Source organism: Leptonychotes weddellii, chromosome 1, assembly GCF_054177405.1.
Source record: "Leptonychotes weddellii isolate Sample4059 chromosome 1, ASM5417740v2, whole genome shotgun sequence".
In the NCBI taxonomy this organism is placed as follows: Eukaryota; Metazoa; Chordata; class Mammalia; order Carnivora; family Phocidae; genus Leptonychotes; species Leptonychotes weddellii.
Window position 1 is genome coordinate 173583715 of NC_138369.1, and position 14033 is coordinate 173597747.

Consider the following 14033-nt stretch of genomic DNA (forward strand, 5'->3'; position numbering starts at 1 on the left):
CACAGCTTCTTCTTCTTGAAGTAAGCATCAGTGAGATGTTTGGGGATTTTCACACTGCTGATATCAATTTTGGTAGAAGTAGCAATGACGAATGTCTGGTGTGTTCTACGCAGAGGAGCTCGATTGAGGGACAGAGGTCGGGTCACAAGTAGCAAGCCACTGCTCAGTTGCTTCAGGAAAACTACCCTCTTGCCTCTGCAGCGCCCAGTGAGGATGATCAAAATGGTCCCCGGAGTGATACTAGCTCGCAGCTTTCTCACGTGCTGACTGAAAGGGTTTTTGCCGTGGCTCAACAGCTTTGGAGGCACATCTTCAGTAGGGTAATACCTAGGCTTTTTGCGAAGTTTAACCACTCGGGTACCACCGTTCTTGTCAGCACCAACTGGTTTTGTGACCGTAGCAAGAACTTTCTCCTTCTTTTTCTTTTCAAGCCTGGATTTAGCTGCCTCTTGTACATGGCCTTTCTGGAATACGTAGCCGATTGGGAATATCTGCCAATTCCTCTGACAAGTACAGGGTTTCGGCTGCAGTGGGGCTTCCCCTTCTTTGGCATTTTAGCCTTGGGGTTACCCTTCTTAGCCTTGCCACCTGCATCAGCCTTCTTAGCTTCAGGTTTCTTCTCCTTAGTATCCGGCTTCTCAGCTTTTTTGCCTGCCATCTTGCAAGATGGGAAAGAGCTCCCTTTACATTTTGAAAGAAATAATCTTCGGTAAGGATGTGATAGTTCAGGAAACAGAAATTCACAATGGACTTATTTGGATTTAGAGTAACCATTGGGTTTATTTTGACCTTATTTCTCCTTTATACAATGTGGATCTAAGCGTTAAGAATTCAATGGGCTGACCAACTGCAACATAACTGATTGTTGAATTAAGATAAAATGAGATGATGTATGTAAAACACTCAGACATAGATGTTCTTTTTATTATCATCACAGCTTCCACATTTTGGAAAACAACCTGGTCAGTGTCAATACCAATTACAGTGATAGTTGATTCAATCTCCTACCTGCTCAATTGTAATGTTCAGACCATAATCCAATTTACTTCAAGATGTTGTTGTAATAATAAATTGCAGGTTTAGATATGAAAATACTTAGAATATATTCAGCACTTGTCACATACTATATTTTTGTTCATTTCCTACTACCCTGAAGTTGGATTACTTAGTATGTACCTAGATGTTAGAGTCAATGAAACAGTATATTTCTGAAACTCATGGTAATCTAATTCAAAAAGTCTTTTAAACATGAATGATTATTTAGCCATAGAATATGATTATAATTAAGGGTAAGTTGATGTTAATATATTTGTAATTCTTGTGGTCAAAAGAAAGGGTAAGTTGATATTGAATTAATATCCTGTTTTCCCAGTTTTTGAGGGTAAACATCACTAATCATGATTCTAAAGTTAGCTATTTGTTTCTCATTGACAGTATCCTACCATACAGAAAGTGGTCAACTTTTGCTTAAGTATAAAATACCTTGTGTGACATGCCAGTGTAATTCTCTAAGATACATTTATAACATTTTCTCTAGGCTACATTTACAACACTTTAAAAAATATGGCCTTTACTCTTTGTCATGTAATTTGAATTATATGGAAAATTGTTTTTCTTTTCTTTTTTTTAAGGATTTTATTTATTTATTTGACAGAGAGAGACAGCGAGAGAGGGAACACAAGCAGGGGGAGTGGGAGGGGGAGAAGCAGGCTTCCCGCCGAGCAGGGAGCCCGATGCGGGGCTCAATCCCAGGACCCTGAGATCATGACCTGAGCTGAAGGCAGTGGCTTAACCAACTGAGCCACCCAGGCACCCCTGGAGAATTCTTTTTCTAACAGTATTCCAGAATCTGGAATTGAGGCTTGTCTGTATCTCCAACATTTTCACAATTAAACCAACTATCTTAGGGGTGCCTGGGTGGCTCAGTCAGTTAAGCGACCAGCTCTTGGTTTGGGCTCAGGTCCTGATCTCAAGGTCATGAGATCGAGCCCTGCATCTGACTCCGGGCTTAGCTCAGAGTCCACTTGGGACTCTCTCCCCCTCTCCTTCTGCCCCTCCCCCCTGCTCTCTCTCTCTCAAATAAATAAATAAATCTTTAAATAAATAAATACATACATAAATAAAATAACTTTATTTTGTTTAATTGGACTTCAAATGAAATGCTATCAATCTGTACCTAGTAAATTTCTCCATACGTTATTTTTTCATGTTAGCCATTCTTTTTTTTTTTTTTTTTAAGATTTTATTTATTTGAGACAGAGAATGAGAGAGAGAGAGCACATGAGAGGGGGGAGAGTCAGAGGGAGAAGCAGGCTCTCCGCCGAGCAGGGAGCCCGATGTGGGACTCGATCCCGGGACTCCAGGATCATGACCTGAGCCGAAGGCAGTCGCTTAACCAACTGAGCCACCCAGGCGCCCCATGTTAGCCATTCTTGAATCAATATCTTCAAATTTGGATGAAACTGGCATTAGTCATTAATTAACATCATACAGAGTTTTTGTCATTTACATAACACTTTCAAATGGATGAGTAAAATACTCAAAAATAATGTTTAAATATATGTTATAGTTCAAATGATATGATAAATTTGTTTGAATATCAATTTTATTAGATAGGTTGGTAAAGCATTATTATTCTATGTTATAGGTGGGTCTTGAGACACCAAATAGTTGGGGTACTTGTGTAACAATATCAAAATAATAAGTGGAAGAGTTAAGGTATATAATTCTGATTCAATGAATTTTTAAGGATATGGCATAAAATCATACTGTAATTTTGCAATACTACATTCTACCGATCCTACAAAGCATATGTTTTTGTGAACTAAGTATTAATTTTTAGATGTATCAGCTCTAACAGAATTTAAAATAGGATGGGAACACTACCAGTGAATTTTTCACAGTAAAAAACAAGTAGCTTATTACTCAACATTGTTAATATACGTTTAATCAAGAAGACATGACCTATGATTGTAATTGTGCACTTGAATCCAGGAAAGAGTTGAGATGTGTGATTTGATGAAAGCTGTTCAGAAACTTTTTTGTAAGAAATAACATTTATTGTATCAAAGGAATACATAAGTACTTATTATCAGAAACCCTTGCTTCTCCCCCTAGCCCTCACCCACCCTCAGGATTGTTACATCTGCAATTTTAACAATAAGTTTGAATGTCTATTTTTTAATATTTCAGATTAGCACATACCTATTCACTTTCTGCTATGAAAGGTAAGGATGCAACTAACTTAAATCTTCATTGTTTATCTCATATATCCATACCATAGTTTGATATTTACATCATTATATGTAGTTTCCAGCTGCATGCCTTTATGATTTATATCACAATTTTGTGCAACATGTATTTATTTATGAGTTTTAGATAATGATTTGTCTTAGGAAAAGTAAAGATATTAGCCTCCATTCCTTCATGCTGTCACGCTCTTCTCTTTTTGTATAAGTTTTCATATTCACAGTTACATTCTGTTCTATAGCTATCACTGTTTTCTGGTTCTTAGCTATAGTTGATTCTAAAAAAAAACCCTGAAATTCACTTACATTATCATAACAGTGTATATATAATTCACTACATAGCTAAGGGAACATTAGTCTACTATTCCAACTCATGAACCATTCAAAAGAAAATGTTCTAAGCATAACAAATGATAGTCAGGTTTCAGTATTTTTGAAGAAGTATTTTTTTATGCCATTTTGGGCTTGTTTTTTCTTTTTTCTTTTTCTTCAGAAGCCTATTTTTACTTTCTTAAACTTTTTTTTTTTTTTTTTTACTTAGTATTCTAAAATTTTACTGAAGTATGTGTAGGCATGTGTCTAGGATTTATCCATTTCAGTGTTTGTTGGACAACTGCTATGACCTTCAAATCTAGGAAGTTTTCTTCAATTACTCTTTGATGACTTGTATATTTTCAATTTCATAGAACTCATTATCTAGATCACTTTATATCCCTATTTTTTCATATCTTTTTTTAAGATTTTATTTATTTATTTATTTAGAGAGATAGTGGGGGGGGAGGGTCAGAGGAAGAAAGAATCTCAAACAGACTCTGCACTCAGCTTGCAGAGCCTGAGAGGCTCTATCCCAGGACCCTGAGATCATGACCTGAGCTGAAATCAAGAGTCAGACACTCAACATACTGATCCACCCAGGCGCCCCTTTTGTTTTCATATCTTTTCTCTTATATTTGTTTATGGTTCTTATATCTAGATACTATTCTAAACATTTCAATATTTTGTAACTTCTAAAATTTCTACATGTCTGTATTTGTTTTTCTAAATATTCCTTATTTTGAGTGTATTGTCTTTCATGGCTCTGGATTTAAACTTTCAACTCAAGTTTTATTTCTGATTTTATCTATAAGCTTGGATTTGCACAAAGTATTTACTTGACTTGTGCTTGTACTTTAATTTCTGTATTAATAAAACAGATAAACCATTGCCTATCTGATAAGTTTCTTGTGAGAAATTAGTGAATGCATACATATAAAACTTTAAAAAAGTATTATGAATATAATCAACATATTTTTATAATTATAATTCCAAGGTTTCTAATAAAGAGTTTTTTTTTGTCCTATCTTTTTTTTGTTTTTGTTACTACTCTTTTCAGTTCTTTGAAATTTTTTTTCCCCTGGAGTCTTATACTTAGTTTCTTATAAGAAGACTCTTTCGGGGCGCCTGGGTGGCTCAGTCGGTTAAGCGTCTGCCTTCGGCTCAGGTCATGATCCCAGGGTCCTGGGATCGAGCCCCGCATCGGGCTCCCTGCTCAGTGGGAAGCCTGCTTCTCCCTCTTCCCACTCCTCCTGCTTGTGTTCCCTCTCTTGCTGTTTCTCTCTCTATCAAATAAATAAAATATTTAAAAAAAAAAAAGAAGACGACTCTTTCATCTGCCGATTTTACTTGTATTTCTCTTTATACTTAGCTGTCTATGTTTAAGAGTGCAAATTTGGGTAGCATTTGGAATGCTGCTGGTAGTGGTAAACCCTAGTGCTACTTCAGTGAAGTGAAAAAGTGGATAATTACAAACATTACTGTTTTGCTTATATTGGAAAGCCTTGGAATGAGACAGTAAATGAACCAAAATTCTACTTAGAGGGAACAGTCCTTTTCAGGTAGCAAATTAGTTTTCCATGACTGTGTAACAAGTGATCACAAACTTCACAGTTTAAAACAACACATTTATTAGCTTACAGGTCCACAGTACAGAAGTCTAGGCTTGACTGGGTTCTCTGCTTAGGTTCTCACAAGGCTACAATCAAGGTATAGGGAAACCCTATACCTTGAGAGACTCTATACCTCCAGAGACTCTGGTGGTAAAACCATTGATAAGTTCATTCGGTTGTTGGCAGAATCCAATTTCTTCTAACTGTAGGACTGAGGTCCTGGTTTTCGTGTTGGTTGTGAGTCAGGGACCACTTTCATGTTCTTAAGGATACCCTCAAATATTTCATCTCAGCATCACATGTGGATGTGACCCCTCTACCTTAGCAACTGAAAACCTGCCTCATATCAATTCCCTTTCATTCTTTGAATACCTTGGAGTTACTCTGCTACCAGCTAATGAAAACTTTCTTCTCAATTTTACCGACTCAACTGATACTTGATTAGATTAATCCCACACAGATAATCTCCACATGTTAAGCCAACTGACTTGGGACTCTAAAGACATGCAATATTCGAATAACATCCTAAATAATATTCCATGAGCACTTGAAAATAATGTGTATTCTGCTGCTGTTGGAAGGAATGTTCTCTATGTCTGTAATGTTCTGTACAGATCCATTTGATCTAATGTAGTTTGAGCCCAATGTTTCCATATTGATTTTCTGTCTGGCTGATCTATTCATTGTTAAGAGTGAGGTATTGAAGTCCCCCACTATCATTGTATCATCTATTTCTCCCTTCAGATGTGGTATTATTTGCTTAATATATTTGGGTGCTCTGATGTTGGTTGTAAATATATTTACAATTGCTTTATCCTCATAAAAATTGACCCTTTTATCATTCTTTAGTTCTTGTTATATTTTTTGACTTAAAATCTATTTTGTCTGATCTAAGCATAGCTAGCCCTGCTCTCTTTGGTTTCTATTAGCATGGGATATCTTTTCCATCTCTTCACTTTGAGCTCATATGTGTCCTTAATGCTGAAGTGAGGCCCGTGTAGGCAGCACATTGTTGGATCTTGTTATTTTATCCATGTAGCCACTCTCTGTCTTTTTATTGGAAAATTTAACCTGTTTATAGTTAAAGTAATTGTTGATAGATAAGGACTTACTAATGCCAACTTATTTTTGGCTGTTTTGTAGTTCCTTTTTTTTTTTTAATTTTTTTCTTCCTTTCTGAATTGGTGACAAATTGGAATTTGTCTTTTTTGTATCTACTGTAGGTTTTTGCATTGTGGCTACTGTGAGGCTTACATAAAACATATTATCGATATTAACATTCTATTTTGAGATGATAACTTTGATTATATACAAACACTCTACTCTTTTACTAGCCACCCATATTTTATGTTTTTGATGTCACATTTTAGCCTTTTTTTGTGTTGTGCATCCATTAACAAATTATTGTAGCTCAAGTTATTTCAATATTTTTGTCCTTTAACCTTTACATAGAGTTAAATGATCTTCACCATATTAAAATATTAGAGTATTCTAAATTTGACTCTGTACATACCTTTACCTGTGTGTTTTGTACTTTGATGTTTTCTTTTTACTAACTGGTGTCATTTCATTTCAGCTGGAAAAACTTTCATTTTTTCTTGTAAGGAGGTCTAGTGATGATGAACTTTCTTAGCTTTTGTTTCTCTGGGAAAGTCTTTATTTCTCTTTCATTTCTGAAAGACAACTTTACTAAGTAAAGTAGACTTGGTCGGCAGTTTTCTTTTCTTTCAGTATTTTATTTTATTTATTTTTTTAAAAGATTTTATTTATTTATTTGACACAGAGAGAGAGAGAGAGAGGAATCACAAGTAGGCAGAGTGGCAGGGAGTGGCAGAGGGAAAAGCAGGCTCCCCGCTGAGCAAGGAGCCCGATGTGGGACCCGATCCCAGGACCCTGGGATCATGACCTGAGCCGAAGGCAGATGCTTAATGACTGAGCCACCCAGGAGCCCCTCTTTCAGTATTTTAAATATATCCTCTCACTCTCTCCAACCTACAGGGTATTGCTGAAAAATCTGCTGATAGTTTTATGCTTATAGTCAGATTGTATGTGAGGTATTTTTTTTCTTCTGCTGCTTTAAAAATTATCTCTTTGTCTTTGATTTTAGACAGTTCTACTATAATATGTCTCAGAGAAGATTATTTTGGTTTGAATTTTGGGGAGACTTGTACACTTTATGAACTTGATGTTCACATCTCTCCCCAGATTTGGGAACATCTCCCCAGAGATGTTCACATCTCTCCCCATTATTTCTATATATAAGCTTTGTGCTCCAGAATTTCTATTTTCTTAAAGTTTTTTATTTAAATTCCAGTTAGTTTGGTGTTTGGTTCTTTTATTTATTTTTTTTTTATAATTTCTATGTCACTATTAAACTTCTCAATTTGGGACACCTGGGTGACTCATTGGGTTAAACGTCCAACTCTTGATTTTGGCTCAGGTCAGGATCTTAGTGTCATGGGATTGAGATCTGTAGCTGGCTCCATGCTCAGTGGGGAGTCTGCTTGAGATTCTCTCCCTGCCCTCCCCCCTCTCACACTCACTCTCTCTCTCTAAAATAAATGAATAAATATTTAAAACAATAAAAAATAAATTTCTCCTTTTGTTTGTGTATTGTTTACCTGATTTTATTGAATTGTCTCTTTTTTCTTGTAGTTTACTAAGTTTCCTTAAAACAATTATTTTGAATCACAGATTTCCATTTCTTTGTGGTCATTTCTTTGGTGACACCTGTCATGTTTCTTTAATTTTTCATGTTACTTGAAATCTTGCATTGCTGCCTTCACATTTGAAGAAGCAGTAAACTTCTCAGGTCTCTACTGACTAGACTTTGGGAGAGAAATATACTTCGTCAGCCTTATTAGAGATCTTGAGGCATCTTTCCAACATTTTTATATGGATATACCTGCTCCACATTTCTTGTTCTCTCATGAAGGGAACTCTTAAGATCATATGCTTTCTCTCAATCCAGCAAAGCAGGCCAAATGCAGGCAGCCTCCTGTTTGCTTGCTTTCCCTAAGGGAAGTGCTGAATACTCATCTGTTTGTGTGCTTCCAATTTGGCAGTTGGACTGACTTTCTGGGAATGGTCACTAGCAGTCTGCAAAAGCTCAGTTTCGATGTCACTGGAGGCATGCACCAGTAGCTGGCCCTGGACTAAGGGTGGGGTGTGTGCAGGTGAGGCCTGTGGAGCATTGACAGTACCTATGGGCTAACTTGGAAATCTGCAAAGGAGACATCCCAAGTAGCTCATGGGCAGGCTTCCTGATAGGGTTCGTGACATGGGTAGTAGGGTCTATGTCACTTTGATGTCCTCCAGCCCTCCAGGAGTGCTGGCTGCTATTCTCCTACTTGCTCCCCACCCTCCAGTCATGCAGCAAACCTCAGTTTTCTGGATTGGAAGAGAAGGAAGTGTATTTCTTTGGTGTCATCCCACACATAAAGGGAAATCCAGCATTCACTCATATATTCTCATCTATAGAGTGGTGCTTCTATTGGAATTAAAAAGAAAAACTTAATGTTGGGGGGCCTGGGTAGCTCAGTCAGATAAATGTCCAGCTCTTGGTTTCAGTTCAGGTCATGATCTCAGAGCCCTGGGATAGAGCCCAGTGTTGGCCTCATGCTCAGTGGGAAGTCTACTTGAGGATTCTTTCCTTCTTCCTCTGCCCCTCCCCTTGTTTGTGCATCTCATTCTCCTTAAAATAAATAAATAAATCTTTAAAAAAAAACTTTTAAAAAAGTACTTAATGCTGGAAATATTGCATAAGTTAATGAATAAATTACAATTATTTATATGTTTATATTATATATTTATTTATTGTTACAATGATATATTTTCCGTTCAAATAATCTTTAGGGATTAATGCAAGGATATAGCAATAGTATTAATGTAGAACAGTAAATAGTATTTACAAAGAAGGAGAATGGGAAAATGTGTGCAAGTGATGTTAAGAAGAGACAGAATTCAAACATCAAATATGAATGGTAATGATTTATTACTTTATAAGTGAGATACACATGAGTTTTATTCTACAGTTTTGTGACAGTGAAAATAATGACTTTTACCACAGAAATGATCAATTATTTCCTTTTTATGCTATGAACCTTCCAGAAGAAAGAAGAACAATATATTTAATAGCATACATTAATAACACACTCCACAACTATAATTAATGGGTGTCAAAAAACATTGTCACTGAATAAAATTGTTAAAAAGTCAAAGTTTATCTTCAGTGCACCAGAATTTTAATTTCTTTGTTATAAAAGAAAGTTTTCAGTTCAGGATCAGCTGCATTTGGAGTCTTTCTTATTCTCTTATATTCCGTATTTCCTATTTCCTCATAAAAAGTCTTCTCTGAATTTCCTTATTAGTTGTAAGTTATTGTTATAGTTCAAATAGCTATAGTTTTCAGGAGTTGTTGGATTTGAATGGGTGTAAAAATGGTTGGTAAAACAAAAGCTTTTAAATTAGAGAAATGAAATAATTGTAGAAATTCAAGTGTCATGAAATTGCTTAGATGAAATAGAGCTGAAAGAAAGGTGAAGTTTATTTTTCAATCATAAAATCAGATCCCATAAATTGTTATACCATTCTTTTAAAATAAATATGGTCTTTTAGATAAAAGATATTTTCTACATATAGTCAAATAAATTCACATAGTAGATTGAATTACTGTGCTTATTGAGATTTTGGTTAGAATTATTCTGAATCTTGAGATCTGTTTAAAAAAAAATGACATCTTTAAAATACAACATCTCAATCCATGAATGATTCCACTTCTTAAAATAATGTTTCCGATTTTCAGTGTACACATTTTCTACAGATATTGTTAGATATGTGTTTGGATATTAGATATTTTGTACTTCAGAACCATCTCCTTTGTGGAAAGGAAGGGAGATTGAATGGTGAACAGCCCTGGATCAATGTCAAGTTTTAAGAGCATAGCCATGGTAGGTGTACAACACTGAGAATGAGCAAACTCCCAGAATACACCCTACATCAATGCTGTTCAGTAGAAATATACTGCAAACCACATATACGATTTTAAATGTTCCAGATGTTCACTTAAGAAATTAAAAAGCAGCAACTAAAATGAATTTTAATTATGTTTTATTTAACCAATATGTACAAAATATTATCATTTCAACATGAAATAAATATAAAATTATTAAGTTAATTTACATACTTTACCTCATACTATGTCTTTAAAATCAATTATATATTTTATACTTAAAGTATATTTCAATTCTGATTAGCAATGTTTAAATCTCTCATTAACTCCTTTTCACTAGTACTCACTGTATTGGACAGCATAGTTATTTACTAGTGGAGGTCATCAGTAATTGCCCAGAGACATAATGGAGTATGATTAACAAGTATATTCTCTTTACTTTCTTCCCCGAGTGAAATTATTATCGATGTTAATCAGTCATAATTACCCAACATGTTGGGAATATGTTTGTGTTTTACAAAATTAAAATAGCATTATCTTTCTTGATTTAAAATTTGTGTAACTGCTCAATAGAAAAAAATTAAAGCAATACAAAAATATGAAGACAAAGTTAAAATAAGTGAGTATCCATAAACCAAAGATAACCAGTTAACTGTTGTTAATATTTTGGTTGATATCCTTTCTGATGTCACCATGTGGATAAAAATAAACTATTCATGTATTTAATTTCCAATATTACATATGAAAAATACATGAATTTATGAATATTTACATCTTTTCACATTTTTCCAAGCACAGCTTCTGGAACAGAGAACATTCTAAATGATTTAAAATAAGTGCCATCAGTAATTTAGTGGAATGAGGTGATCTATCTAATTTCATAAATTGTTGCTCATCCCATTAATGAAGGAAAAATGCCATTGAAATAATAAGTGCTTAAATCAAAGCAGTAAAGGACAACTTGTCAGTAAAACCCCCTCTCAGTGGATATTTCACTTGGTGTCTTGAAATGTTTGACCTTTCCCAAATCTGTCCCTATCCTCATACTATCTCACTTAGATTATTGTTCCAAAAATTAATAGAAGTTAACTATATGAGAATGAAGGTTCCATGGGGGCTGTACTTCATCTTTTTTTTTTCTTTCTTTCTGTGTTGTATCCTCCTGTAGATATTGCTTAGGTATAGGAAGGAAATAAAAAGGGGCTACATCAGAAGAAACAAGTATGCCAAAACTAAAATTACTTTTCATCAGGACACTTCCATGAATTTTCTAAAACATTCGCAAAGCTGCAAATTTGGCAAATATTTGGCAAGCAAACTTAATGATATGAGTCTGTACTTGACTGCAGTTAAAATGCAGATACAGCTTGGATCTAACAGAATGAGATGAAGTTCCCATTTTCCTGGAAAATATAATTTGCCAAGTATAAACTTCATGTTCTATAGTGCTGCCACAGCTTTTCAATGAATATGTCACATTAATTAAAGTGGAAAAAAATTGTGTGACTTTGAAAAATGTTTTTCCAACTTGACTGGATAAATGCTGGAGTTAATGAGGTCAGGTGCACCTCCAATCCCATGCAAGACTGCTGTCATCGCATCAGAGGAAAATGCTATCTACATGCTATAGGTCATGTTTCTGATCGACTATCACACAAATGCATGTCTTTGGTTACTAAGCTGACAATGAGAAGGGGAATTGATAAGGAAGCAGAATAAAAGTGTGACTTGTTTTTAAGTTGGTTACCTAGAAGTTTAGATTTATAGAAACCTCAAAACAAAACTAAACAGCCATCAAAACAGATAAGCCACTGTCACTGTCACCAACAATAAAAACACCTGTTCTGTGAATCCTAATATTCTGTTAATCAGATTCTCTAATGTTCTTGTGCATTTCCAGCTACATGATCTAGCCCTGTGCGACTCATGGTTTGGTCACTCGACTGAGTCAATTTTCAATCTGTCATCTGATGGTGATAAAGTAAGTACAAATAGTAAGAATAAACATTTAGAACATTTTTAGTAATATAATAGTCATTTATGGCCACAGGATCCAATACTTTTTTTTTAAAAAATAGAGCCTGGGTTGTATAGTTATGGGTTTTGGTTTAATTTTCCTAGTTACTTGTTTTATTGTATGCTACACATGTAGAATTAGAAATTAACATGTATAGCTCTTCCCCCCAGACAGTTGAGAAACATTTGTCTAGGCCACTGTCTTGAGAAACTCTGTTGACAGACTAGGTCAAGACCTCAAATTTATCATGACAACAGCCTGTCAGCAGATAGGTGGTATCTCTAGGAAAGGGTACAGGTTGCTTAAAAATCAGGTATGCTGGTTTAATCAATTGATTTATTCCTTAACTTCAATTTTTCACCTTGTCCCCTGATGGATTTCATGTTTGTCTCAAGCTCAATGAGAGTCTCTCATTACCTATGATATAGGCCAGTATAAGAATGTACTTGAAATGAAGCTTACGTGCATAGGTTTCAAATATTTCTCTTTCTTGGTCCTCTATCTACTTCATGAGGATATTTGATCGGCAAGTGAAATAATTTGGTCTACACATTTTAATGTTACAGAACTAACTATGATGACATTGACCTCATTCTTAATTCCACATTTAGAATACAGTTAGTTTGCTCATAAACATACACTTAGAACAAAGGAAAGCATATTTTATTTAGCAGCTATCAAGGCAATCTAGAATAGTTCCCAGATATGTCACCACAGGGCTCTCCTCTGTTAACTAGTAATTTACAGAGTGCTTACTTTTAAGAAATTATAGGGAATAAAAACATTCTTTACTATTTAAGTGTTGTATTATTCTCTAATATTGAACCACTTAAACAACAACAACAACAACAACAGGAGCTCCTGGGTCACTCAGCTGGTTAAGTGTCTAACTCTTAATTTCGGCTCAGGTCATGATCTCAGGGTTGCGAGATCAAGACCTGCGTTAGGCTTACACACTGGGCGTGGAGCCTGCTTAAGATTCTCTTTCCCTCTCCCTCCACCCCTCTCTGTCTCTCTAAAAAAAATAATTAATTAATTTTAATTTAATTAAAAGACTTAGTTTGTTATCTTGTTTATTTGAGATTCCTTCATCAACCACTTATATGGTCAATAAAACAATATATATGTTTTCATAATATTAGCCATGTATTTATTCAAAAATATTTTTCAGATACAGTGCTGGAATTAGGGATCTTATGCAAGTAAAATATTTATAACTACATATACTAGTGAAACAATCTAAAGAAGAATTTACATTTATTTTCTTTTTGATTTTCTCGGTAATGTAGATAGCCTAAATAAAAACATATAGCTTTGTGCAATGGCAGTATTATAGCCAATGAGGTTTATCCTAGGCGTGATTATTGCTAATTGAAAACTAAATAAAAATATACAGATTAATATATAAACTATTTTTCAGAAACAATAATAAATTTTATTTGGTAAGATATTAATAAATAATACTTTTTATCATTTTAATCATCATCACTGTTTAGATCATAGAATGAAAATTTCCAGGTAGTCCTACTATAAAATAAATTTCATTATTAGTAACTATAACATTAATAATTTACTTGTTTTGTTTACTTTTTTCAATTGCAAATTCTATCCCTGGCATGGGAAAACATATTTGTTTTCTAATTCTTCTATGTTGTATATTTTGTATGATTATTCTCAATAATCAGAGTTATTTTTCTAATTAACAGACTTTTTTTAATATCTTCAGCTGTACATAATTTTTATGTTTTTAAAATTCAAAATACAGAATAATCTAAATCCCTACATTTCCTTACAGTCATCATGAACCAAGTTATATGCTAGCTATGAAAAATAAAATAATACAAATTATTAAAAAGTAGAAAAATATGAGTAGCTGATGATTTCCTAAAGTT

At 34.4% G+C, this 14033-nt stretch overlaps 2 pseudogenes; one reads left to right on the plus strand and one right to left on the minus strand.

Annotated features, from left to right (window-relative positions):
* Positions 1-658, minus strand: part of LOC102750861 (large ribosomal subunit protein eL6 pseudogene) — a 5632-nt pseudogene extending 4974 nt beyond the window's left edge.
* A 12793-nt stretch (positions 659-13451) lies between these two features.
* LOC115941946 (U4 spliceosomal RNA) lies at positions 13452-13564 on the plus strand (annotated as a pseudogene).
* Positions 13565-14033: the final 469 nt, after the last annotated feature.